This window comes from Eleutherodactylus coqui, chromosome 1 (assembly GCF_035609145.1).
Source record: "Eleutherodactylus coqui strain aEleCoq1 chromosome 1, aEleCoq1.hap1, whole genome shotgun sequence".
Classification (NCBI taxonomy): Eukaryota; Metazoa; Chordata; class Amphibia; order Anura; family Eleutherodactylidae; genus Eleutherodactylus; species Eleutherodactylus coqui.
Genome location: NC_089837.1, coordinates 536134502 through 536152395, shown reverse-complemented (window position 1 = coordinate 536152395; position 17894 = coordinate 536134502). Strand labels below are relative to the sequence as shown.

At 47.3% G+C, this 17894-nt stretch overlaps 1 protein-coding gene and 1 long non-coding RNA gene across 2 annotated transcripts in view; one reads left to right on the top strand and one right to left on the bottom strand.

The window, feature by feature from the left end:
* Positions 1 to 17894, top strand: part of LOC136591937 (hemopexin-like) — a 58042-nt gene that overhangs the window by 18543 nt on the left and 21605 nt on the right. The window lies entirely within an intron of this gene.
* On the bottom strand, positions 1916 to 11930 carry LOC136591969 (uncharacterized). The gene is made up of 2 exons (XR_010788070.1): positions 11541 to 11930; positions 1916 to 2146 (listed from the first exon to the last, which is right to left on the bottom strand). It is a non-coding gene; the product is annotated as an uncharacterized lncRNA (long non-coding RNA).

Here is a 17894-nt window from a genome sequence, read left to right as displayed (position 1 = left end):
TAATAGATGATGGGACAGATCTCTGTACTGACCCCTGATATATTATACATAGTCATTAGAGCGCCCCCTTGTTACAGTCCTGGGTATAATAGATGATGGCAGAGATCTCTGTACTGACCCCTGATATATTATACATAGTTATTAGAGCGCCCCCTTGTTACAGTCCTGGGTATAATAGATGATGGCAGAGATCTCTGTACTGACCCCTGATATATTATACATAGTTATTAGAGCGCCCCCTTGTTACAGTCCTGGGTATAATAGATGATGGCAGAGATCTCTGTACTGACCCCTGATATATTATACATAGTTATTAGAGCGCCCCCTTGTTACAGTCCTGGGTATAATAGATGATGGCAGAGATCTCTGTACTGACCCCTGATATATCTATACATAGTTATTAGAGCGCCCCCTTGTTACAGTCCTGGGTATAATAGATGATGGCAGAGATCTCTGTACTGACTATTGATATATCTATACATAGTTATTAGAGCGCCCCCTTGTTACAGTCCTGGGTATAATAGATGATGGGACAGATCTCTGTACTGACCCCTGATATATTATACATAGTCATTAGAGCGCCCCTTGTTACATTCCTGGGTATAATAGATGATAGGAGAGATCTCTGTACTGACCCCTGATATATCTATACATAGTTATTAGAGCGCCCCCTTGTTACAGTCCTGGGTATAATAGATGATGGGACAGATCTCTGTACTGACCCCTGATATATTATACATAGTCATTAGAGCGCCCCTTGTTACATTCCTGGGTATAATAGATGATAGGAGAGATCTCTGTACTGACCCCTGATATATCTATACATAGTTATTAGAGCGCCCCCTTGTTACAGTCCTGGGTATAATAGATGATGGGACAGATCTCTGTACTGACCCCTGATATATTATACATAGTCATTAGAGCGCCCCCTTGTTACAGTCCTGGGTATAATAGATGATGGCAGAGATCTCTGTACTGACCCCTGATATATTATACATAGTTATTAGAGCGCCCCCTTGTTACAGTCCTGGGTATAATAGATGATGGCAGAGATCTCTGTACTGACCCCTGATATATTATACATAGTTATTAGAGCGCCCCCTTGTTACAGTCCTGGGTATAATAGATGATGGGAGAGATCTCTGTACTGACCCCTGATATATTATACATAGTTATTAGAGCGCCCCCTTGTTACATTCCTGGGTATAATAGATGATAGGAGAGATCTCTGTACTGACCCCTGATATATCTATACATAGTTATTAGAGCGCCCCCTTGTTACAGTCCTGGGTATAATAGATGATGGGACAGATCTCTGTACTGACCCCTGATATATTATACATAGTCATTAGAGCGCCCCCTTGTTACAGTCCTGGGTATAATAGATGATGGCAGAGATCTCTGTACTGACCCCTGATATATTATACATAGTTATTAGAGCGCCCCCTTGTTACAGTCCTGGGTATAATAGATGATGGCAGAGATCTCTGTACTGACCCCTGATATATTATACATAGTTATTAGAGCGCCCCCTTGTTACAGTCCTGGGTATAATAGATGATGGGAGAGATCTCTGTACTGACCCCTGATATATTATACATAGTTATTAGAGCGCCCCCTTGTTACATTCCTGGGTATAATAGATGATAGGAGAGATCTCTGTACTGACCCCTGATATATCTATACATAGTTATTAGAGCGCCCCCTTGTTACAGTCCTGGGTATAATAGATGATGGGACAGATCTCTGTACTGACCCCTGATATATTATACATAGTTATTAGAGCGCCCCCTTGTTACAGTCCTGGGTATAATAGATGATGGCAGAGATCTCTGTACTGACCCCTGATATATTATACATAGTTATTAGAGCGCCCCCTTGTTACAGTCCTGGGTATAATAGATGATAGGAGAGATCTCTGTAACTCTATTTTATTAGAAAAATGAAAAACATAACAAAACAAGCCTTTTGGACTAAGCCAAGAAAACAACAGAAATGTCCAAGACAACATAAACAGGTTTGCTTCAAACTGTATCCATCGGACCTCCAGTATGCGCCCACTTCAGACTTCCTGGTAAGCCAGATCTTTTCTGGTTAGGGACCTTTTTTTCGGACTCCAGGTGTTCCTCAGGTATTTACCGTCCGTCTGGAAGCAGAATAGAAAAGGATGCAATTACTAACGAGGTCATACCCCACCAAGACCGATGCTGCACAAAGATGTGTTACAGAAATTGTAGCAGAAGCCACAGCAGGAGCTGCACCGACCATCTCTATTACAGCGTGAATATATACATCATTTGTGATCATTATACTCTCCAGAATACACTTTACTATACACAATATATATAGATTTTTTTTCCCTTCTTTCCCCTCCCCCGCTCTCTCCCCATGTGGCCTAAATATAAAACCCAAAAACAAAACCAGATCTCAAAAAGAAAACAACCCAAATACCCGCCTACAGAAATAATGGGCAGAAACAGAAACCTTTTTATTTAGTTATTTTAATATATATTTATACACATTTTTTTTTACTTTCTTCTTCTTTGTTTATACTAATACCGCACACCTTATACCCTACATACCACACACCTTATACCCTACATACCGCACACCTTATACCCTGCATACCGCACACCTTATACCCTACATACCATACACCTTATACCCTACATACCACACACCTTATACCCTACATACCACACACCTTATACCCTACATACCACACACCTTATACCCTATATACCATACACCTTATACCCTACATACCACACACCTTATACCCTACATACCGCACACCTTATACCCTGCATACCGCACACCTTATACCCTACATACCATACACCTTATACCCTACATACCACACACCTTATACCCTACATACCACACACCTTATACCCTACACACCACACACCTTATACCCTACATACCATACACCTTATACCCTACATACCATACACCTTATACCCTACATACCGCACACCTTATACCCTACATACCGCACACCTTATACCCTACATACCACACACCTTATACCCTACATACCACACACCTTATACCCTACATACCACACACCTTATACCCTACATACCGCACACCTTATACCCTACATACCGCACACCTTATACCCTACATACCGCACACCTTATACCCTGCATACCGCACACCTTATACCCTACATACCATACACCTTATACCCTACATACCACACACCTTATACCCTACATACCACACACCTTATACCCTACACACCACACACCTTATACCCTACATACCATACACCTTATACCCTACATACCATACACCTTATACCCTACATACCGCACACCTTATACCCTACATACCGCACACCTTATACCCTACATACCATACACCTTATACCCTACATACCGCACACCTTATACCCTACATACCATACACCTTATACCCTACATACCACACACCTTATACCCTACATACCGCACACCTTATACCCTGCATACCGCACACCTTATACCCTACATACCATACACCTTATACCCTACATACCACACACCTTATACCCTACATACCACACACCTTATACCCTACATACCACACACCTTATACCCTACATACCGTACACCTTATACCCTACATACCATACACCTTATACCCTACATACCACACACCTTATACCCTACATACCACACACCTTATACCCTACACACCACACACCTTATACCCTACATACCATACACCTTATACCCTACATACCATACACCTTATACCCTACATACCGCACACCTTATACCCTACATACCGCACACCTTATACCCTACATACCACACACCTTATACCCTACATACCGCACACCTTATACCCTACATACCGCACACCTTATACCCTACATACCACACACCTTATACCCTACATACCACACACCTTATACCCTACAGACCACACACCTTATACCCTACATACCACACACCTTATACCCTACATACCGCACACCTTATACCCTACATACCATACACCTTATACCCTACATACCACACACCTTATACCCTACATACCATACACCTTATACCCTACATACCGCACACCTTATACCCTACATACCGCACACCTTATACCCTACATACCATACACCTTATACCCTACATACCGCACACCTTATACCCTACATACCACACACCTTATACCCTACATACCACACACCTTATACCCTACATACCACACACCTTATACCCTACATACCGTACACCTTATACCCTACATACCATACACCTTATACCCTACATACCACACACCTTATACCCTACATACCACACACCTTATACCCTACATACCACACACCTTATACCCTACATACCACACACCTTATACCCTACACACCACACACCTTATACCCTACATACCGCACACCTTATACCCTACATACCGCACACCTTATACACTACATACCACACACCTTATACCCTACATACCACACACCTTATACCCTACATACCACACACCTTATACCCTACACACCACACACCTTATACCCTACATACCATACACCTTATACCCTACATACCATACACCTTATACCCTACATACCGCACACCTTATACCCTACATACCGCACACCTTATACCCTACATACCACACACCTTATACCCTACATACCACACACCTTATACCCTACATACCACACACCTTATACCCTACATACCACACACCTTATACCCTACATACCGCACACCTTATACCCTACATACCGCACACCTTATACCCTACATACCGCACACCTTATACCCTACACACCATACACCTTATACCCTACATACCATACACCTTATACCCTACATACCATACACCTTATACCCTACATACCATACACCTTATACCCTACATACCACACACCTTATACCCTACATACCACACACCTTATACCCTACATACCACACACCTTATACCCTACATACCACACACCTTATACCCTACATACCACACACCTTATACCCTACATACCACACACCTTATACCCTACATACCACACACCTTATACCCTACATACCACACACCTTATACCCTACATACCACACACCTTATACCCGACATACCACACACCTTATACCCTACACACCACACACCTTATACCCTACATACCACACACCTTATATCCTACACACCACACACCTTATACCCTACATACCATACACCTTATACCCTACATACCATACACCTTATACCCTACATACCATACACCTTATACCCTACATACCGCACACCTTATACCCTACATACCATACACCTTATACCCTACATACCACACACCTTATACCCTACATACCACACACCTTATACCCTACATACCACACACCTTATACCCTACATACCACACACCTTATACCCTACATACCACACACCTTATACCCTACATACCACACACCTTATACCCTACATACCACACACCTTATACCCTACATACCACACACCTTATACCCTACATACCACACACCTTATACCCTACACACCACACACCTTATACCCTACACACCATACACCTTATACCCTACATACCGCACACCTTATACCCTACATACCGCACACCTTATACCCTACATACCGCACACCTTATACCCTACATACCACACAGCTTATACCCTACATACCGCACACCTTATACCCTACATACCGCACACCTTATACCCTACATACCATACACCTTATACCCTACACACCATACACCTTATACCCTACATACCATACACCTTATACCCTACATACCGCACACCTTATACCCTACATACCGCACACCTTATACCCTACATACCACACACCTTATACCCTACATACCACACACCTTATACCCTACACACCACACACCTTATACCCTACATACCATACACCTTATACCCTACATACCGCACACCTTATACCCTACATACCGCACACCTTATACCCTACATACCACACACCTTATACCCTACATACCGCACACCTTATACCCTACATACCGCACACCTTATACCCTACATACCGCACACCTTATACCCTACATACCGCACACCTTATACCCTACATACCATACACCTTATACCCTACATACCGCACACCTTATACCCTACATACCACACACCTTATACCCTACACACCACACACCTTATACCCTACATACCATACACCTTATACCCTACATACCGCACCTTATACCCTACATACCGCACACCTTATACCCTACATACCATACACCTTATACCCTACATACCACACACCTTATACCCTACATACCATACACCTTATACCCTACATACCACACACCTTATACCCTACATACCGCACACCTTATACCCTACATACCATACACCTTATACCCTACATACCACACACCTTATACCCTACATACCACACACCTTATACCCTACACACCACACACCTTATACCCTACATACCATACACCTTATACCCTACATACCGCACACCTTATACCCTACATACCGCACACCTTATACCCTACATACCGCACACCTTATACCCTACATACCACACACCTTATACCCTACATACCGCACACCTTATACCCTACATACCATACACCTTATACCCTACATACCGCACACCTTATACCCTACATACCGCACACCTTATACCCTACATACCGCACACCTTATACCCTACATACCATACACCTTATACCCTACATACCATACACCTTATACCCTACACACCACACACCTTATACCCTACATACCGCACACCTTATACCCTACATACCGCACACCTTATACCCTACACACCACACACCTTATACCCTACATACCGCACACCTTATACCCTACACACCACACACCTTATACCCTACACGCCATACACCTTATACACTACACACCACACACCTTATACCCTACATACCACACACCTTATACCCTACATACCGCACACCTTATACCCTACATACCATACACCTTATACCCTACATACCACACACCTTATACCCTACATACCATACACCTTATACCCTACATACCATACACCTTATACCCTACATACCACACACCTTATACCCTACATACCGCACACCTTATACCCTACATACCACACACCTTATACCCTACATACCATACACCTTATACCCTACACACCACACACCTTATACCCTACATACCGCACACCTTATACCCTACACACCACACACCTTATACCCTACATACCACACACCTTATACCCTACACACCACACACCTTATACCCTACATACCATACACCTTATACCCTACATACCACACACATTATACCCTACATACCGCACACTTTATACCCTACATACCGCACACCTTATACCCTACATATCGCACACCTTATACCCTACATACCACACACCTTATACCCTACATACCACACACCTTATACCCTACATACCATACACCTTATACCCTACATACCATACACCTTATACCCTACATACCACACACCTTATACCCTACACACCACACACCTTATACCCTACATACCGCACCTTATACCTTACATACCGCACACCTTATACCCTACATACCACACACCTTATACCCTACATACCGCACCTTATACCTTACATACCGCACACCTTATACCCTACATACCGCACACCTTATACCCTACATACCACACACCTTATACCCTACATACCACACACCTTATACCCTACATACCACACACCTTATACCCTACATACCACACACCTTATACCCTACATACCGCACACCTTATACCCTACATACCGCACACCTTATACCCTACATACCGCACACCTTATACCCTACATACCGCACACCTTATACCCTACATACCGCACACCTTATACCCTACATACCGCACACCTTATACCCTACATACCACACACCTTATACCCTACATACCGCACCTTATACCTTACATACCGCACACCTTATACCCTACATACCGCACACCTTATACCCTACATACCGCACACCTTATACCCTACATACCGCACACCTTATACCATACATACCGCACCTTATACCCTACATACCACACACCTTATACCCTACATACCACACACCTTATACCCTACATACCGCACACCTTATACCCTACATACCACACACCTTATACCCTACATACCACACAGCTTATACCCTACACACCACACACCTTATACCCTACATACCACACACCTTATACCCTACATACCGCACACCTTATACCCTACATACCACACACCTTATACCCTACACACCACACACCTTATACCCTACATACCACACACCTTATACCCTACATACCACACACCTTATACCCTACATACCGCACCTTATACCTTACATACCGCACACCTTATACCCTACATACCGCACACCTTATACCCTACATACCGCACACCTTATACCCTACATACCGCACACCTTATACCCTACATACCGCACACCTTATACCCTACATACCATACACCTTATACCCTACATACCACACACCTTATACCCTACATACCGCACACCTTATACCCTACATACCATACACCTTATACCCTACATACCGCACACCTTATACCCTACATACCACACACCTTATACCCTACATACCATACACCTTATACCCTACATACCACACACCTTATACCCTACATACCACACACCTTATACCCTACATACCGCACACCTTATACCCTACATACCGCACACCTTATACCCTACATACCGCACACCTTATACCCTACATACCGCACACCTTATACCCTACATACCACACACCTTATACCCTACATACCACACAGCTTATACCCTACATACCACACACCTTATACCCTACATACCGCACACCTTATACCCTACATACCACACACCTTATACCCTACATACCACACACCTTATACCCGACATACCACACACCTTATACCCTACATACCACACACCTTATATCCTACATACCACACACCTTATACCATTAAGAAGCTCAGGTTCAGTGCTTACAAGCCCTCTTTTCTTCCTCTAGTAAATAAAACAAAAAGCTGTCAAGTGAAAAGAATAAAATTAGCCCATCACCGGGAAAGGAGACCCCAGGCTAGGGCACCCCAAAAGAAAGACCCCTCCATAGGCGAGAGGCCCTGAGTGCACCCAACCTGTTGAACTCCAAAGAACGCACCTTCACCAGGTCACCGAGGATGTCCCTACACACCACATCCACAGGAAGGATTTTTTGACGCGTCGAAACTAAACACTGCGCGTGCCACGTGTAGTACCTAACCACTAGACTAACTAGATATAATGTGCACCTGTCCCGTCCACCCAGATCTCTGAATGCCCCATAGGCCCACTCAGGATAGGAGAGGACAGCCAGCCTAGGCCAACCGATGGAAGCCCCTACCCTTCTGTAGACCTCTGTATTAAAGAGACACTGAAGTAAGAAATGCTCCATAGTTTCCACTACAGAGCCACACTCCTCCCGGGGACAGTCCCTCTCCTCCACCTTTCTGTACTTCAAGTTATCCCTCACATACAACTTACCATGGAAGGAGCGCCAGGCCAAATCCCAAAACTTCAATGGGACCCTTACTGAATTTAACAAAACTAACCCTACCTCTAGGTCCTGACCTGGGCAGTCCCTGAGGGCCAGTGGATTTTGGAAGCGGGTGACCAGAACCCTATTGTCAAGGAACCTCCTTGACAGAGTCCTAATCTCCTCAGCTCCCAAGCCCCAGCGACGGATAACCTTCAGAACCAGTGCAACGTAAGCCGGGAGATGTCCATGGGTTGAACGAAAATCTTTCACACGCCCTCCTGTCTCCCATTCCTGGAAGAAAGGCTGAAACCATGCCTTAGAGGAGACTACCCACAAAGGAGCCCTTCCTGTATTCCAGAAGTTTGCTATATTGGTTTTAAGAAAGGTATCCACTAGGAATACCACGGGGTTGACCATGCACAACCCCCCTAGGCTCCTTGTGCGGTATGTGACCTCCCGCTTTACTAGGTTCAGTCGGTTCCCCCACAACAGCTGGAAGAACAGACTATAGACCTGTGTCCAGAGAGGCTCCGGCAAGATACATACACTGCCCAAATAGATTGACAACGGGAGCAGGAAAGTCTTGATAAGGCTAACCCTTTCTCTCAGGGACAAAGACCATCCCTTCCACTGGTCAACCTTCTGACTGGCATCTTTCAGTTTACCGTCCCAATTTCTCCCTGGGTAATCACCCTGGCCAAATTGGATGCCTAAAACTTTTGCAAATTCTTGAGGCTCCAGGAGAGTGTCCGGGAGACTGAAATTAGGATCTCCTCCACCAGCCAGAGACTTTCACACTTGTCCCAATTGACTCGAGATCCAGAAGCCTCCGAATACCTAACCACCTACGACATCATCCATCCAGCCTCCTCCTTGGACAAGACAAAGACAGTGACATCGTCAGCGTAGGCCACCGCCCTAAGTGCAGACTCCGGCCCCTCCAGGCCCATCCCGACCCCCGCCAATGGTCTGCCACTCAACCGCCTTAAAAAGGGGTCAATTGCGAACGCATATAGCAACGGGCTCCACCCCAAAGGGGCGCCCGACCCAACCGTTCACCAGCCGGAAACTCTCAGCCCCTGCATAAAAAACTTTAAGCCAATCAATAAACCCTATTAGTAAACCATATCTCAGAGGGAATGACCAGAGGTACTCATGGTCAACCATCAAAGGCCTTGGCCTGATCCAAGGACAGCAAGAACCCTTTCAAAAGACTGGCCCTACCTTGTTCCACAGCCTCCCGGACACCCAGTACAGCACTAAAAGTACTTTGGCCAGGAACAGAGCAGTGCTGGTCCCCCGAAAGTAGTTTGGGTGCAAAATGCACCAGCCTGTTAAAAATGATCTTTGCAAGAACCTTCCGGTCCGTACTGAGAAGCGCTATGGGACGCCAATTCTCAATCTGGGATGGATCTTTACCCTTTGACAAAATGATCAGGGCCGACCTCCTCATTGACTCTGGCAGAATGCCCGAGGATAGACATTCATTAAATATCTCGGTCAACAGGGGAGCCAACAGCTCCTTAAAGGTTCTTTAAAACTCGGATGTTAGGCCATCCGGACCTGGCGTTTTCTTGAGCGCAAGCCCATCAAAGGCCAGTCTCACTTCCTCTTCCCTGATCGGTTCTGTCAAAACGTCAAGCGACGACACCACCCCCTGCTCAGGGATGGTATCAGCCAGGAAAGCCGACATCTTGACTCGATCTAGATCCTTCCTTGCCAAAAGGTGTGAGAAGAAAGATCTGACAACCTCCAGGATCCCTGAACAGGACCTTTTCAGAGATCCTGTACTATCAACCAGACCTGTTACCAACCTACTATTCACTGACAACTTACAGTTTCTGTAAGGGTCGGGGCGAGCGGAATTTCCCGAAATCCCTCTCAAAAACTAAAGCTGTGTGCCTATCATACTGACATCCCTTCAGCAAGGCTTTCACCTTGGTGGCCTCCTCACAGCTGCCCCCAGTCGAGACAATTTGCTTGAGTTTCCTCCTCAAAGGTTGATATAAACGGTACTGGTCAAACTTCTGAGGTTTGAAAGTTCACGGAAATACTTTGCAACCCGTTTCTTGAAGATCTCCCACCACTCTGACTTACTGTTACAAAGGCCCATCAGTGGAAGCTGGCTCTGCAGAAAATCCTCAGAGGACTGTCTTATTTCCTCCTCCTCCAGGAGTGCCGAATTTAACTTCCATAAACCTCTTCCCATCCGAGGGGTTTCTGAAACATTCAGAGAAAACATAATTAAACAGTGATCGGAGAATTCCACCTCCACCACCAGAATTGGTGAGGAGACAGCCTCCTCCTTAAAATAAAACCTATCTATTCTAGATCTACAACTACCCCGATAAAAAGTGAACCCCGTGTCGCCTGTGGTGTGCCGAACGTGGACATCCACCAGGCGAGCCTCACTCACTATATTATTCAAAGCGACGCTGTCGTAAGCCAACTTGTCTCTGGCACCTCCCCTATCACAGAGCCTCGAGACATTATTGAAATTCCCACCAAAGATCACCAGTCGGCTCGTAAAAAAAAAAGGGCTTGATCCTTATGAAGAGGTCCTTCCTCTCGTTCTTGCTCTGAGGACCATAAATATTTATGAGCCGAAGCTCTTGACCTCTCATAAGGACGTCCAAGACCAAGCACCTCCCCATTTCCACCTCGATTACCTGTCTGCATTCAACCGCTGCGGTTTTAAAAAGAACCGCCACCCCGCTATATGGCTCGGCCGCAAGAGACCAATAGGAGGGCCCATGCGTCCACTCCCTCTTTGCTTTATGGATACTGGCCAGGTCTGTTAGCCTGGTCTCTTGCAAAAACAAAATATCAGCTTCATTCCAGCTGAAAAAAATCAAAGGCCATAAAGCGAGCCATATCAGACTTAATGCTAGCGACATTAATGGTCGCCAACGTCAACGGGGTGAGTGCCGCCATCAAGGGTGATCGAGCTGGACAGCTCTCTTCTTTACACTACCCGATTCCCCACCAGAATCCCTACCATCCCTTTTTAAACACTCCGACATATCCATTTCTACAATATTTATATTTTTTTACATGATTGTTTATTTCTTTTTGCGAACCCCCCTCCAGATTCGGAGAGGAGCCCTCACCTTTGTCCCGTGGCACTGAGTCTCCCCTAACCCCCGGAGGAACTTGTGGCCCCCCAGGGGGGAGGGGAGCGACGTCCCCCACCAGCACTACTCTATTCCTTGGCTTCCCCCTCCTCCTCCTCCTCCTCCTCAGAGGGGAGCCGGTTTGGCCCTCCTTTAGCATCTGACCTGGAGGGGGAGAAGATTTCTTTTTCCCCTTCTTTTTATTCTGTTTACCCTTCTTACGTTTTTCCTTTTGCCATTCCCTACTCTCCTCATCTACACTCTCTTCTGGATGGGAACCTGATAGGGAACTGGACCTTTCCTCCTCCTCTCTCGCCAGTCTCCTGACCTCTTCCTCCAAATCGCTGCCCCTTATGTCCTCAGAGGTGGTCACTGGCCCTTGGGAAACAGGGACCAAGGTCATCCTACTGGATTCCCCCCCTTCCCCTGCCTCCTTTCGGGATATCTGGTGGGGGGTGTCTGGTCTTACTCTTCCACCTTTTTCCATCACCGGACCTCCAGACCCCCTAATTCCGCCCACCCCCTCTCCAGCTGAGGCCCCGCTGCCCCGGGGTACCCCAGTCGGATCAGGAGCAACATCAGCACGGGCACGCTGAGGATAGCGACTGAAGGGGTGTCCTAGGACACCACACAGGTTGCAGCGAATGTCTGTACACGAGGCGGCATGGTGACCCTCTCCCCCACACAATGTACACATCAGTTTGGTACATGCCGCACTGAAATGTGTGGGGTCACCGCACTTGTGACAGACCTTCGGCTGCCCCTGGTAAAAGGCCAGGATCCTATCTCTTCCCAAGAAAGCAGAGGAGGGAATGTGGGTGACAGAATTTTCGGACTGCCTCAATTTCACCAGGGAAGTCCAGGCTCCAGACCAGATGCCGTACTCGTTACGGTTCTTTGTGGGGTTGCCCTGCACCGCCCCATAACGAGATATCCAGGTCATGATGTCAATGAACGACAGTGACTCATTACGGGTTAAAACAGTCACTGACTTAACCGTGTCCTGGCGGGAAACGGGAATCGCCTCGAAATCCCGCCAGTCGGGCCTAGTCTGAACCAGCTCATAATTCGACCAGAAAACTTCAAGACCTTCTGACCGAACAAAGCTGATATCAAACTCCGAGGTGCCAAAAGGATGGATCAGGGCAAAGATGTCATATGCCCTGAAGCCCATATTCAGCAGGAGCTCAACCACCTTTCCCCGTTTTGGGCATGTATCTCTGCTACCTGTATGCCAAAGACAGACTACATTCCTTCTGGCCCCTGGTGGCTCGCTTGTTGGGAGCGACCAATTCCCTCTATTCTCTCGGAAGGCCCCAAGCCCGTGCCGCTGGATCCAGAACTCGAAGTTAACCTGCTCACCCTCTATATTGGCTGTCTTTTCTCCCCGCCTCAGGGCCTCCAAGAGACGCCGCTGTCAATTTCCCTTTCCAGCCCCACGGAAAAAGGCCTCTCTGCCCCCCGGTAACCGCTCCAGCATAACTTTTGGGGCCAGGCACCACCGGGAGGGGAGATGGGACAGACACAGCCCCTACCGCACCCCCCACTACGGCAACATCAGCCCTGGCCTGTTCCTGGGCACCAGTCCTATTATCTGTAGATAATGCAGCATCTTCACCAAAACCATCTGAAGACACAGCACCACGAACCATAGCACCAGATGGGTGGGCAATCATCCCCACAGCATCCCCACACCTTTCTGGACAAACCTCCCTCCCATCCCTAGACTCCTGCCTTTGTACCTCGGCAGAAGAGGTGACCAGGTTTTGAGCCTCCCCCCACAATCTAGGACCGACTACACCCTGCATGGACCCCTCAGTCACCATTATAATGGCCGGGCTAGTCTGCACAGCCGGACACCCTCCTGACTTTCCTAATTCAGAAGAAACACTCTTTACATCACTCACGGTTTCCCTTCCCACTGCATCTGCCACTACCATTCCCGACATCCTCTCCTCCCCTCCTGTGACTCCGGATCCACTACCATCCCCAGCATTCCTACTACCACCCTCCTCCTCTGCAACCACAGTAGATATTCTACACCCACCCTTATGTAGCCCCTTCCCCTGGACCTCCTTCGCACCTCCATGTCCCACCACCTGCATCCCTGTTGACACTAGTACCCCTGAAACAGGAGAAGCCTTCTTCACTCCAACTGCTATTTCACCTCCATGACCTGATGTCACCGATTTTGCCACTGTAACGTCACTAGGCTCCGCCCCCTTCCTAGATGCCGGCACCGCCGCCGATGCCCTTGTGTCCCATGCTGCCGAAGCAGCTGTGATCCCGTGCCCAGACTCTGACACCGCCGCTGATGTCTGCCTGCTCTGGGCATCAGGATTCACCTCTGATAAGGTGATAGCCTGCACCCCCTCCCCGGATGCCTGCGTGCTCCGGGGGGCGTGGTCTATCTCGGAAGACGGCACGCCACCCGCGAGCGTGCAGTCCATGGGAGTCTCAACACCCACCACAGCTGCCTGACTAAAAACGGATGCCATACCTTTCCCTCCCTGCTCAGCATCCAACACCATTTCTGGTACCGGGGTCGGCTGAGCAGGGGGGTCTTTCCCATCCTCCCCCTGGGTGCCACTGGGAAAGATTCTCTCCCTCTGATCCATTCCCGGGACCACCACAGATGCCGAGTCTGTTTGACCAGAGAGGCTAGGAAATGGTACAAAACGGGTGCATACGACCTGTCATTGCTGCTTGTTCTTCTGCTTGCCTTTTCCTGATGTTTCTTTGCACTCCTCAGGTAGGTCGTCCCCCGAAGAAAGATTAGACATATTAGTGGGGGGGATTCCATTCTTTTAATTTCTGCCATTAACCCTTTCCAATCCAATGTTGGGCCTGCCCTGACATCATAATTTCCCTCCAAAGCTCCGATGTCGGGGCAGGCCCGACACTGCAGTGCAGGAGTGCATCTTCACCCGATCATCAGACACATCGGGTGCAGATACACTCCTGCACTGGTCCTCATCGAAGACCCCTGAGGAGAAGGCACAAATACGCCATTACACCTGCCTCATCCTCCTCACTGTCAGACACAGAGCTTACTGCTAACTCCTTCCCAGAGAGGTTCCTCATGCTGTCCAATCTCTCTTGGTTGCTCAGTCTTTTTTAGATCCACCAGCATTCTGTAAAATGTACTCTTTTCTTGTGAGATGAAGCTTAATGGCCTCTCTCACCTTCCCCATCTCTTCTGATATTGTAACACGGTCCTTTCTCCTTGTAGCAGTCTCGGCCCGAGCCTTCAAAGATTTCAGCTCCATCTGCAGCTTCTTAAGCTTCTGACCGCATGCCTCAAATTCATTAGTACATAGATGAATTCTGGTACTATACTTGTTGGTGGTCTCCCCGGGACGGCGCCCACCCCACCCCTTGTACTGGATAAGGGAATCGCCACCATCCCGTCCTTGGGAAGACTCACCTTTCTTTCCAGGATGGCCTGCACTCTCCATGGAGTCTTGCTGCATCTGTCTCTAGGATCTTCTAAGGCCGGCTGCACACGGCCGTGACGGGCTCCGGCTGCACACGGCGCCCCCCAGAGACCCCATAATTACCTGGGTCCCGCATGAAGCTTCGGCGTGACGTGCCGAAGCGTCATGTGATACGCCGGCCACATCACAAGACACGCCCACAGCGTCACATGAAACGGGGCCGCGTCATATGACGCGGCGGCGGTGGGCGGAGAGGCGATTTCACGCTATCTTCCGCTGTGCTATAGCGGAAGATATCGTGAGCGGACGGCTTCCATTGACTGCAATGGAAGCCGACACGCCACGGGTGAGGACGGGAGATTTCACGGTGCGGAATTCCGCAATGGAATTCCGCACCGTGAGCATTGAGCTAGTAGGTTCGATAGAACCTAATAGCTGTGGGAAACGCGACGGATTTTCACCGCGTATTACACGGCGGAAATCCGTCCGTGGGAAGGAGGCCTAAGTCTCTCTCCTCCTGAGACCAGAAACACACCGCCATTCCCCGCTGGTCTCACCCGAGGAACGATGGAGGATGTGCTAGATTGCTAGAGCCTCTGCTAGATCCAGGGAGAGGGAGAGGCTCCAGACACGTCTGCTCAGCAGCTCAGCTCTGCTCAGACTGCAAGGCTCCACCTACTCCCAACCTACTCCAGCCCCCTTCTTGCAATCCAGGATAGAATAGATGATGGGGGAGATCTCTGTACTGCCCCCTCATATACATAGTTATTAGAGCACCCCCTTGTTACAGTCCTGGGTATAATAGATGATGGGAGAGATCTCTGTACTGACTCCTGATATATCTATACATAGTTATTAGAGCACCCCCTTGTTACAGTCCTGGGTATAATAGATGATGGGAGAGATCTCTGTACTGACCCCTAATATATTACACCTAGTTATTAGAGCACACCCTTGTTGCAGTCCTGGGTAGAATAGATGATGGGGAGATCTCTATACTGACCCCTGATATATTATGCATAGTTATTAGAGCGCCCCCTTGTTTCAGTCCTGGGTATAATAGATGATGGGAGAGATCTCTGTACTGACCCCTGATATTATACATAGTTATTAGAGCGCCCCCTTGTTACAGTCCTGGGTATAATAGATGATGGGAGAGATCTCTGTACTGACTCCTGATATATCTATACATAGTTATTAGAGCACCCCCTTGTTACAGTCCTGGGTATAATAGATGATGGGAGAGATCTCTGTACTGACCCCTAATATATTACACCTAGTTATTAGAGCACACCCTTGTTGCAGTCCTGGGTAGAATAGATGATGGGGAGATCTCTATACTGACCCCTGATATATTATGCATAGTTATTAGAGCGCCCCCTTGTTTCAGTCCTGGGTATAATAGATGATGGGGGAGATCTCTGTACTGACCCCTCATATACATAGTTATTAAAGCGCCCCCTTGTTATAGTCCTGGGTATAATAGATGATGGGAGAGATCTCTGTACTGACCCCTGATATATTATACATAGTTATTAGAGCGCCCCCTTGTTGCAGTCCTGGGTAGAATAGATGATGGAAGAAATCTCTGTACTGACCCCTGATGTATCTATACATAGTTATTAGAGAGCCCCCTGGTTATAGTCCTGGGTATAATAGATGGTGGGAGAGATCTCTGTACTGACCCCTGATATATTATACATAGTTATTAGAGCGCCCCTTGTTACAGTCCTGTGTATAATAGATGGTGGGAGAGATCTCTGTACTGACCCCATGATATATCTATACACAGTTATTAGAGCGCCCCCTTGTTACAGTTCTGAGTTTAATAAATGATGGAAGAGATCTCTGTACTGACCCCTGATATATTATACATAGTTATTAGAGCGCCCCCTTGTTAC